Source organism: Schistocerca americana, chromosome 5 (assembly GCF_021461395.2).
Source record: "Schistocerca americana isolate TAMUIC-IGC-003095 chromosome 5, iqSchAmer2.1, whole genome shotgun sequence".
Taxonomy (NCBI): domain Eukaryota; kingdom Metazoa; phylum Arthropoda; class Insecta; order Orthoptera; family Acrididae; genus Schistocerca; species Schistocerca americana.
The window spans coordinates 5,760,563-5,773,373 of NC_060123.1; positions in this window are offsets into that span (position 1 = coordinate 5,760,563).

The following is a 12,811-nucleotide window of genomic DNA, read 5'->3' on the forward strand; positions in this document are numbered from 1 at the left end:
GATTAGTGGATCTGAAATGAGATTGTCGTATCCCAAAAGAAAAACCTGTCGTTTCCATAGAAACGTTTCTCGATTTAGAGGGAAATGTCTTAGAACACATAGTATTTCATAGCGACGCAATTTCCGTGTGAATTCGTCAATGTGTGGGAGTGAGGGATGCAGTAAAGAACGATTAGTGGATCTGAAATGAGATTGTCGTATCCCACAAGAAAATCCTGTCGTTTCCATAGAAACGTTACTCGATTTAGAAGGAAATGTCTTAGAAGACATAGTACTCGTATTTCATAGCGACGCAATTTCCGTGTGAATTCGTCAATGTTTGGGAGTGAGGGATGCGGGTAAAGATGGATTAGTGGATCGGAAATGTAATTGTCGTTTCCCAAATGAAATACATGTCGTTTCCATAGAAACGTTACTCGATTTAGAAGGAAATGTCTTAGTAGACATAGTACTCGTATTTCATAGCGACGCAATTTCCCTGTGAATTCGGCAATGTGTGGGAGTGAGGGATGCAGTAAAGAAGGATTAGTGGATCGGAAATGAGATTGTCGTATCCCAGAAGCAACTCCTGTCGTTTCCATAGAAACGTTACTCGATTTAGATAGAAGTGTCTTAGAACACATAGTATTTCATAGCGACGCAATTTCCGTGTGAATTCGTCAATGTTTGGGAGTGAGGGATGCGGGTAAAGATGGATTAGTGGATCGGAAATGTAATTGTCGTATCCCAAAAGAAAATCCTGTCGTGTCCATAGAAACGTTACTCGATTTAGAAGGAAATGTCTTAGAACACATAGTACTCGTATTTCATAGCGACGCAATTTCCGTGTGAATTCGTCAATGTGTGGCAGTGAGGGATGCAGTAAAGAAGGATTAGTGGATCGGAAATGTGATTGTCGTATCCCAAAAGAAAATCCTGTCGTCTCCAAAGAAACGTTACTCGATTTAGAAGGAAATGTCTTAGAAGACATAGTACTCGTATTTCATAGCGACGCAATTTCCGTGTGAATTCGTCAATGTGTGGGAGTGAGGGATGCAGTAAAGAAGGATTAGTGGATCTGAAATGAGATTGTCGTATCCCAAAAGAAAAACCTGTCGTTTCCATAGAAACGTTACTCGATTTAGAGGGAAATGTCTTAGAACACATAGTATTTCATAGCGACGCAATTTCCGTGTGAATTCGTCAATGTGTGGGAGTGAGGGATGCAGTAAAGAAGGATTTGTGGATCTGAAATGAGATTGTCGTATCCCACAAGAAAATCCTGTCGTTTCCATAGAAACGTTACTCGATTCAGAAGGAAATGTCTTAGAAGACATAGTACTCGTATTTCATAGCGACGCAATTTCCGTGTGAATTCGTCAATATGTGGGAGTGAGGGATGCAGTAAAGAAGGATTAGTGGCTCGGAAATGAGATTGTCGTATCCCAAAAGAAAATCCTGTCGTTTCCATAGAAACGTTACTCGATTTAGAAAGAAATGTCTTAGAACACAGCCGGTCGCGGTGGTCTCGCGGTTCTAGGCGCGCAGTCCGGAACCGTGCGACTGCTACGGTCGCAGGTTCGAATCCTGCCTCGGGCATGGATGTGTGTGATGTCCTTAGGTTAGTTAGGTTTAAGTAGTTCTAAGTTCTAGGGGACTGATGACCACAGCTGTTAAGTCCCATAGTGCTCAGAGCCATTTGAACCATCTTAGAACACATAGTATTTCATAGCGACGCAATTTCCGTGTGAATTCGTCAATGTTTGGGAGTGGGGGATGCGGGTAAAGATGGATTAGCGGATCGGAAATGTAATTGTCGTATCCCAAAAGAAAATCCTGTCGTTTCCATAGTAACGTTACTCGATTTTGAAGGAAATGTCTTAGAACACATAGTACTCGTATTTCATAGCGACGCAATTTCCGTGTGAATTCGTCAATGTATGGGAGTGAGGGATGCAGTAAAGAAGGATTAGTGGATCGGAAATGAGATTGTCGTATCCCAAAAGAAAATCCCGTCGTTTCCATAGAAACGTTACTCGATTCAGAAAGATATGTCTTAGAACACATAGTATTTCATAGCGACGCAATTTCCGTGTGAATTCGTCAATGTTTGAGAGTGAGGGATGCGGGTAAAGATGGATTAGTGGATCGGAAATGTAATTGTCGTTTCCCAAATGAAAATCATGTCGTTTCCATAGAAACGTTACTCGATTTAGAAGGAAATGTCTTAGAAGACATAGTACTCGTATTTCATAGCGACGCAATTTCCGTGTGAATTCGGCAATGTGTGGGAGTGAGGGATGCAGTAAAGAAGGATTAGTGGATCGGAAATGAGATTGTCGTATCCCAAAAGAAAATCCTGTCGTTTCCATAGAAACGTTACTCGATTTAGAAAGAAATGTCTTAGAACACATAGTATTTCATAGCGACGCAATTTCCGTGTGAATTCGTCAATGTTTGGGAGTGAGGGATGCGGGTAAAGATGGATTAGTGGATCGGAAATGTAATTGTCGTATCCCAAAAGAAAATCCTGTCGTGTCTATAGAGACGTTACTCGATTTAGAAGGAAATGTCTTAGAACACATAGTACTCGTATTTCATAGCGACGCAATTTCCGTGTGAATTCGTCAATGTGTGGGAGTGAGGGATGCAGTAAAGAAGGATTAGTGGATCGGAAATGTGATTGTCGTATCCCACAAGAAAGTCCTGTCGTTTCCATAGAAACGTTACTCGATTTAGAAGGAAATGTCTTAGAAGACATAGTACTCGTATTTCATAGCGACGCAATTTCCGTGTGAATTTGTCTATGTGTGGGAGTGAGGGATGCAGTAAAGAAGGATTAGTGGATCGGAAATGTGATTGTCGTATCCCACAAGAAAATCCTGTCGTTTCCATAGAAACGTTACTCGATTTAGAAGGAAATGTCTTAGAACACATAGTACTCGTATTTCATAGCGACGCAATTTCCGTGTGAATTCGTCAATGTGTGGGAGTTAGGGATGCAGTAAAGAAGGATTAGTGGATCGGAAATGAGATTGTCGTATCCCAAAAGAAAATCCTGTCGTTTCCATAGAAACGTTACTCGATTTAGAAAGAAATGTCTTAGAACACATAGTATTTCATAGCGACGCAATATCCGTGTGAATTCGTCAATGTTTGGGAGTGAGGGAAGCGGGTAAAGATGGATTAGTGGATCGGAAATGGGATTGTCGTATCCCAAAAGAAAATCCTGTCGTTTCCATAGAAACGTTACTCGATTTAGAAGGAAATGTCTTAGAACACGTAGTACTCGTATTTCATAGCGACGCAATTTCCGTGTGAATTCGTCAATGTGTGGGAGTGAGGGATGCAGTAAAGAAGGATTAGTGGATCGGAAATGAGATTGTCGTATCCCAAAAGAAAATTCTGTCGTTTCCATAGAAACGTTACTCGATTTAGAAAGAAATGTCTTAGAACACATAGTATTTCATAGCGACGCAATTTCCGTGTGAATTCGTCAATGTGTGGGAGTGAGGGAAGCAGTAAAAAAGGATTAGTGGATCGGAAATGAGATTGTCGTATCCCAAAAGAAAATCCTGTCGTTTCCATGGAAACGTTACTCGATTTAGAAGGAAATGTCTTAGAACACATAGTACTCGTATTTCATAGCGACGGAATTTCCATGATAATTCGTCAATGTTTGGGAGTGAGGGATGCAGTAAAGAAGGATTAGTGGATCGGAAATGTGATTGTCGTATCCCAAAAGAAAATCCTGTCGTTTCCATAGAAACGTTACTCGATTTAGAAGGAAATGTCTTAGAACACATAGTATTTCATAGCGACGCAATTTCCGTGTGAATTCGTCAATGTTTGGGAGTGAGGGATGCGGGTAAAGATGGATTAGTGGATCGGAAATGTAATTGTCGTATCCCAAAAGACAATCCTGTCGTTTCCATAGAAACGTTACTCGATTTAGAAGGAAATGTCTTAGAACACATAGTACTCGTATTTCATAGCGACGCTATTTCCGTGTGAATTCGTCAATGTGTGGGAGTAGGGGATGCAGTAAAGAAGGATTAGTGGATCAGAAATGAGAATGTCGTATGCCAAAAGAAAATCCTGTCGTTTCCATAGAAACGTTACTCGATTTAGAGGGAAATGTCTTAGAACACATAGTATTTCATAGCGACGCAATTTCCGTGTGAATTCGTCAATGTGTGGGAGTGAGGGATGCAGTAAAGAAGGATTAGCGGATCAGAAATGAGATTGTCGTATCCCAAAAGAAAATCCTGTCGTTTCGATAGAAACGTTACTCGATTTAGAAGGAAATGTCTTAAAAGACATAGTACTCGTATTTCATAGCGACGCAATTTCCGTGTGAATTCGTCAATGTGTGGGAGTGAGGGATGCAGTAAAGAAGGATTAGAGGATCTGAAATGAGATTGTCGTATCCCAAAAGAAAATCCTGTCGTTTCCATAGAAACGTTACTCGATTTAGAGGGAAATGTCTCAGAACACATAGTATTTCATAGCGACGCAATTTCCGTGTGAATTCGTCAATGTGTGGGAGTGAGGGATGCAATAAAGAAGGATTAGTGGATCAGAAATGTAATTGTCGTATCCCAAAAGAATATCCTGTCGTTTCCATAGAAACGTTACTCGATTTAGAAGGAAATGTCTTAGAAGACATAGTACTCGTATTTCATAGCGACGCTATTTCCGTGTGAGTTCGTCAATGTGTGGGAGTGAGGGATGCAGTAAAGAAGGATTAGTGGATCAGAAATGAGAATGTCATATCCCAAAACAAAATCCTGTCGTTTCCATAGAAACGTTACTCGATTTAGAGGGAAATGTCTTAGAACACATAGTATTTCATAGCGACGCAATTTCCGTGTAAATTCGTCAATGTGTGGGAGTGAGGGATGCAGTAAAGAAGGATTAGTGGATCAGAAATGAGAATGTCGTATCCCAAAAGAATATCCTGTCGTTTCCATACAAACGTTACTCGATTTACAAGGAAATGTCTTAGAACACGTAGTACTCGTATTTCATAGAGACGCAATTTCCGTGTGAATTCTTCAATGTGTGGGAGTGAGGGTTGCAGTAAAGAAGGATTAGTGGATCGGAAATGTGATTGTCGTATCCCAAAAGAAAATCCTGTCGTTTCCATAGAAACGTTACTCGATTTAGTGGGAAATGTCTTAGAACACATAGTATTTCATAGCGACGCAATTTCCGTGTGAATTCGTCAATGTGTGGGAGTGAGGGATGCAGTAAAGAAGGATTAGTTCATCGGAAATGTGATTGTCGTATCCCAAAAGAAAATCCTGTCGCTTCCATAGAAACGTTACTCGTTTTACAAGGAAATGTCTTAGAACACATAGTACTCGTATTTCATAGCGACGGAATTTCCGTGTGAATTCTTCAATGTGTGGGAGTGATGGATGCAGTAAAGAAGGATGAGTGGATCGGAAATGAGATTGTCGGATCCCAAAAGAAAATCCTGTCGTTTCCATAGAAACGTTACTCGATTTAGAAGGAATGTCTTAGAACACAAAGTACTCGTATTTCATAGCGAAGCAATTTCCGTGTGAATTCGTCAATGTTTGGGAGTGAGGGATGCAGTAAAGAAGGATTAGTGGATCGGAAATGTGATTGTCGTATCCCAAAAGAAAATCCTGTCGTTTCCATAGATACGTTACTCGATTTAGAAGGAAATGTCTTAGAACACATAGTACTCGTATTTCATAGCGACGCAATTTCCGTGTGAATTCTTCAATGTGTGGGAGTGAGGGATGCAGTAAAGAAAGATGAGTGGATCGGAAATGAGATTGTCGTATCCCAAAAGAAAATCCTGTCGTTTCCATAGAAACGTTACTCGATTTAGAAGGAAATGTATTAGAACACATAGTACTCGTATTTCATAGCGACGCAATTTCCGTGTGAATTCGTCAATGTGTGGGAGTGAGGGATGCAGTAAAGAAGGATTAGAGGATCTGAAATGAGATTGTCGTATCACAAAAGAAAATCCTGTCGTTTCCATAGAAACGTTACTCGATTTAGAAGGAAATGTCTTAGAACACATAGTATTACATAGCGACGCAATTTCCGTGTGAATTCGTCAATGTTTGGGAGTGAGGGATGCGGGTAAAGATGGATTAGTGGATCGGTAATGTAATTGTCGTATCCCAAAAGAAAATCCTGTCGTTTCCATAGAAACGTTACTCGATTTAGAAGGAAATGTCTTAGAAGACATAGTACTCGTATTTCATAGCGACGCTATTTCCGTGTGAATTCGTCAATGTGTGGGAGTGAGGGATGCAGTAAAGAAGGATTAGTGGATCAGAAATGAGAATGTCGTATCCCAAAAGAAAATCCTGTCGTTTCAATAGAAACGTTACTCGATTTAGAGGGAAATGTCTTAGAACACATAGTATTTCATAGCGACGCAATTTCCGTGTGAATTCGTCAATGTGTGGGAGTGAGGGATGCAGTAAAGAAGGATTAGTGGATCTGAAATGAGATTGTCGTATCCCAAAAGAAAATCCTGTCGTTTCGATAGAAACGTTACTCGATTCAGAAGGAAATGTCTTAGAAGGCATAGTACTCGTATTTCATAGCGACGCAATTTCCGTGTGAACTCGTCAATGTGTGGGAGTGAGGGATGCAGCTAAAGAAGGATTAGAGGATCTGAAATGAGATTGTCGTATCCCAAAAGAAAATCCTGTCGTTTCCATAGAAACGTTACTCGATTTAGAGGGAAATGTCTCAGAACACATAGTATTTCATAGCGACGCAATTTCCGTGTGAATTCGTCAATGTGTGGGAGTGAGGGATGCAGTAAAGAAGGATTGGTGGATCGGAAATGAGATTGTCGTATCCCACAAGAAAATCCTGTCGTTTCCATAGAAACGTTACTCGATTTAGAAGGAAATGTCTTAGAAGACATAGTACTCGTATTTCATAGCGACGCAATTTCCGTGTGAATTCGTCAATGTGTGGGAGTGAGGGATGCAGTAAAGAAGGATTAGTGGATCGGAAATGAGATTGTCGTATCCCAAAAGAAAATCCTGTCGTTTCCATAGAAACGTCACTCGATTTAGAAAGAAATGTCTTAGAACACATAGTATTTCATAGCGACGCAATTTCCGTGTGAATTCGTCAATGTTTGGGAGTGAGGGATGCGGGTAAAGATGGATTAGTGGATCGGAAATGTAATTGTCGTATCCCAAAAGAAAATCCTGTCGTTTCCATAGAACCGTTACTCGATTTTGAAGGAAATGTCTTAGAAGACATAGTACTCGTATTTCACAGCGACGCAATTTCCGTGTGAATTCGTCAATGTGTGGGAGTGAGGGATGCAGTAAAGAAGGATTAGTGGATCGGAAATGAGATTGTCGTATCCCAAAAGAAAATCCTGTCGTTTCCATAGAAACGTTACTCGATTTAGAAAGAAATGTCTTAGAACACATAGTATTTCATAGCGACGCAATATCCGTGTGAATTCGTCAATGTTTGGGAGTGAGGGATGCGGGTAAAGATGGATTAGTGGATCGGAAATGGGATTGTCGTATCCCAAAAGAAAATCCTGTCGTTTCCATAGAAACGTTACTCGATTTAGAAGGAAATGTCTTAGAACACGTAGTACTCGTATTTCATAGCGACGCAATTTCCGTGTGAATTCGTCAATGTGTGGGAGTGAGGGATGCAGTAAAGAAGGATTAGTGGATCGGAAATGAGATTGTCGTATCCCAAAAGAAAATTCTGTCGTTTCCATAGAAACGTTACTCGATTTAGAAAGAAATGTCTTAGAACACATAGTATTTCATAGCGACGCAATTTCCGTGTGAATTCGTCAATGTGTGGGAGTGAGGGAAGCAGTAAAAAAGGATTAGTGGATCGGAAATGAGATTGTCGTATCCCAAAAGAAAATCCTGTCGTTTCCATGGAAACGTTACTCGATTTAGAAGGAAATGTCTTAGAACACATAGTACTCGTATTTCATAGCGACGGAATTTCCATGATAATTCGTCAATGTTTTTGAGTGAGGGATGCAGTAAAGAAGGATTAGTGGATCGGAAATGTGATTGTCGTATCCCAAAAGAAAATCCTGTCGTTTCCATAGAAACGTTACTCGATTTAGAAGGAAATGTCTTAGAACACATAGTATTTCAAAGCGACGCAATTTCCGTGTGAATTCGTCAATGTTTGGGAGTGAGGGATGCGGGTAAAGATGGATTAGTGGATCGGAAATGTAATTGTCGTATCCCAAAAGACAATCCTGTCGTTTCCATAGAAACGTTACTCGATTTAGAAGGAAATGTCTTAGAACACATAGTACTCGTATTTCATAGCGACGCTATTTCCGTGTGAATTCGTCAATGTGTGGGAGTAGGGGATGCAGTAAAGAAGGATTAGTGGATCAGAAATGAGAATGTCGTATCCCAAAAGAAAATCCTGTCGTTTCCGTAGAAACGTTACTCGATTTAGAGGGAAATGTCTTAGAACACATAGTATTTCATAGCGACGCAATTTCCGTGTGAATTCGTCAATGTGTGGGAGTGAGGGATGCAGTAAAGAAGGATTAGAGGATCTGAAATGAGATTGTCGTATCACAAAAGAAAATCCTGTCGTTTCCATAGAAACGTTACTCGATTTAGAAGGAAATGTCTTAGAACACATAGTATTACATAGCGACGCAATTTCCGTGTGAATTCGTCAATGTTTGGGAGTGAGGGATGCGGGTAAAGATGGATTAGTGGATCGGTAATGTAATTGTCGTATCCCAAAAGAAAATCCAGTCGTTTCCATAGAAACGTTACTCGATTTAGAAGGAAATGTCTTAGAAGACATAGTACTCGTATTTCATAGCGACGCTATTTCCGTGTGAATTCGTCAATGTGTGGGAGTGAGGGATGCAGTAAAGATGGATTAGTGGATCAGAAATGAGAATGTCGTATCCCAAAAGAAAATCCTGTCGTTTCAATAGAAACGTTACTCGATTTAGAGGGAAATGTCTTAGAACACATAGTATTTCATAGCGACGCAATTTCCGTGTGAATTCGTCAATGTGTGGGAGTGAGGGATGCAGTAAAGAAGGATTAGTGGATCTGAAATGAGAATGTCGTATCCCAAAAGAAAATCCTGTCGTTTCGATAGAAACGTTACTCGATTCAGAAGGAAATGTCTTAGAAGGCATAGTACTCGTATTTCATAGCGACGCAATTTCCGTGTGAACTCGTCAATGTGTGGGAGTGAGGGATGCAGTAAAGAAGGATTAGAGGATCTGAAATGAGATTGTCGTATCCCAAAAGAAAATCCTGTCGTTTCCATAGAAACGTTACTCGATTTAGAGGGAAATGTCTCAGAACACATAGTATTTCATAGCGACGCAATTTCCGTGTGAATTCGTCAATGTGTGGGAGTGAGGGATGCAGTAAAGAAGGATTGGTGGATCGGAAATGAGATTGTCGTATCCCACAAGAAAATCCTGTCGTTTCCATAGAAACGTTACTCGATTTAGAAGGAAATGTCTTAGAAGACATAGTACTCGTATTTCACAGCGACGCAATTTCCGTGTGAATTCGTCAATGTGTGGGAGTGAGGGATGCAGTAAAGAAGGATTAGTGGATCGGAAATGAGATTGTCGTATCCCAAAAGAAAATCCTGTCGTTTCCATAGAAACGTCACTCGATTTAGAAAGAAATGTCTTAGAACACATAGTATTTCATAGCGACGCAATTTCCGTGTGAATTCGTCAATGTTTGGGAGTGAGGGATGCGGGTAAAGATGGATTAGTGGATCGGAAATGTAATTGTCGTATCCCAAAAGAAAATCCTGTCGTTTCCATAGAACCGTTACTCGATTTTGAAGGAAATGTCTTAGAAGACATAGTACTCGTATTTCACAGCGACGCAATTTCCGTGTGAATTCGTCAATGTGTGGGAGTGAGGGATGCAGTAAAGAAGGATTAGTGGATCGGAAATGAGATTGTCGTATCCCAAAAGAAAATCCTGTCGTTTCCATAGAAACGTTACTCGATTTAGAAAGAAATGTCTTAGAACACATAGTATTTCATAGCGACGCAATATCCGTGTGAATTCGTCAATGTTTGGGAGTGAGGGATGCGGGTAAAGATGGATTAGTGGATCGGAAATGGGATTGTCGTATCCCAAAAGAAAATCCTGTCGTTTCCATAGAAACGTTACTCGATTTAGAAGGAAATGTCTTAGAACACGTAGTACTCGTATTTCATAGCGACGCAATTTCCGTGTAAATTCGTCAATGTGTGGGAGTGAGGGATGCAGTAAAGAAGGATTAGTGGATCGGAAATGAGATTGTCGTATCCCAAAAGAAAATTCTGTCGTTTCCATAGAAACGTTACTCGATTTAGAAAGAAATGTCTTAGAACACATAGTATTTCATAGCGACGCAATTTCCGTGTGAATTCGTCAATGTGTGGGAGTGAGGGAAGCAGTAAAAAAGGATTAGTGGATCGGAAATGAGATTGTCGTATCCCAAAAGAAAATCCTGTCGTTTCCATGGAAACGTTACTCGATTTAGAAGGAAATGTCTTAGAACACATAGTACTCGTATTTCATAGCGACGGAATTTCCATGATAATTCGTCAATGTTTTTGAGTGAGGGATGCAGTAAAGAAGGATTAGTGGATCGGAAATGTGATTGTCGTATCCCAAAAGAAAATCCTGTCGTTTCCATAGAAACGTTACTCGATTTAGAAGGAAATGTCTTAGAACACATAGTATTTCATAGCGACGCAATTTCCGTGTGAATTCGTCAATGTTTGGGAGTGAGGGATGCGGGTAAAGATGGATTAGTGGATCGGAAATGTAATTGTCGTATCCCAAAAGACAATCCTGTCGTTTCCATAGAAACGTTACTCGATTTAGAAGGAAATGTCTTAGAACACATAGTACTCGTATTTCATAGCGACGCTATTTCCGTGTGAATTCGTCAATGTGTGGGAGTAGGGGATGCAGTAAAGAAGGATTAGTGGATCAGAAATGAGAATGTCGTATCCCAAAAGAAAATCCTGTCGTTTCCGTAGAAACGTTACTCGATTTAGAGGGAAATGTCTTAGAACACATAGTATTTCATAGCGACGCAATTTCCGTGTGAATTCGTCAATGTGTGGGAGTGAGGGATGCAGTAAAGAAGGATTAGTGGATCAGAAATGAGATTGTCGTATCCCAAAAGAAAATCCTGTCGTTTCGATAGAAACGTTACTCGATTTAGAAGGAAATGTCTTAAAAGACATAGTACTCGTATTTCATAGCGACGCAATTTCCGTGTGAATTCGTCAATGTGTGGGAGTGAGGGATGCAGTAAAGAAGGATTAGAGGATCTGAAATGAGATTGTCGTATCCCAAAAGAAAATCCTGTCGTTTCCATAGAAACGTTACTCGATTTAGAGGGTAATGTCTCAGAACACATAGTATTTTATAGCAACGCAATTTCCGTGTGAATTCGTCAATGTGTGGGAGTGAGGGATGCAATAAAGAAGGATTAGTGGATCAGAAATGTAATTGTCGTATCCCAAAAGAATATCCTGTCGTTTCCATAGAAACGTTACTCGATTTAGAAGGAAATGTCTTAGAAGACATAGTACTCGTATTTCATAGCGACGCTATTTCCGTGTGAATTCGTCAATGTGTGGGAGTGAGGGATGCAGTAAAGAAGGATTAGTGGATCAGAAATGAGAATGTCGTATCCCAAAAGAAAGTCCTGTCGTTTCCATACAAACGTTACTCGATTTAGAGGGAAATGTCTTAGAACACATAGTATTTCATAGCGACGCAATTTCCGTGTAAATTCGTCAATGTGTGGGAGTGAGGGATGCAGTAAAGAAGGATTAGTGGATCAGAAATGAGAATGTCGTATCCCAAAAGAATATCCTGTCGTTTCCATACAAACGTTACTCGATTTACAAGGAAATGTCTTAGAACACGTAGTACTCGTATTTCATAGAGACGCAATTTCCGTGTGAATTCTTCAATGTGTGGGAGTGAGGGATGCAGTAAAGAAGGATTAGTGGATCGGAAATGTGATTGTCGTATCCCAAAAGAAAATCCTGTCGTTTCCATAGAAACGTTACTCGATTTAGTGGGAAATGTCTTAGAACACATAGTATTTCATAGCGACGCGATTTCCGTGTGAATTCGTCAATGTGTGGGAGTGAGGGATGCAGTAAAGAAGGATTAGTGGATCGGAAATGTGATTGTCGTATCCAAAAGAAAATCCTGTCGCTTCCATAGAAACGTTACTCGTTTTACAAGGAAATGTCTTAGAACACATAGTACTCGTATTTCATAGCGACGGAATTTCCGTGTGAATTCTTCAATGTGTGGGAGTGAGGGATGCAGTAAAGAAGGATGAGTGGATCGGAAATGAGATTGTCGTATCCCAAAAGAAAATCCTGTCGTTTCCATAGAAACGTTACTCGATTTAGAAGGAAATGTCTTAGAACACAAAGTACTCGTATTTCATAGCGAAGCAATTTCCGTGTGAATTCGTCAATGTTTGGGAGTGAGGGATGCAGTAAAGAAGGATTAGTGGATCGGAAATGTGATTGTCGTATCCCAAAAGAAAATCCTGTCGTTTCCATAGATACGTTACTCGATTTAGAAGGAAATGTCTTAGAACACATAGTACTCGTATTTCATAGCGACGCAATTTCCGTGTGAATTCTTCAATGTGTGGGAGTGAGGGATGCAGTAAAGAAAGATGAGTGGATCGGAAATGAGATTGTCGTATCCCAAAAGAAAATCCTGTCGTTTCCATAGAAACGTTACTCGATTTAGAAGGAAATGTATTAAAACACATAGTACTCGTA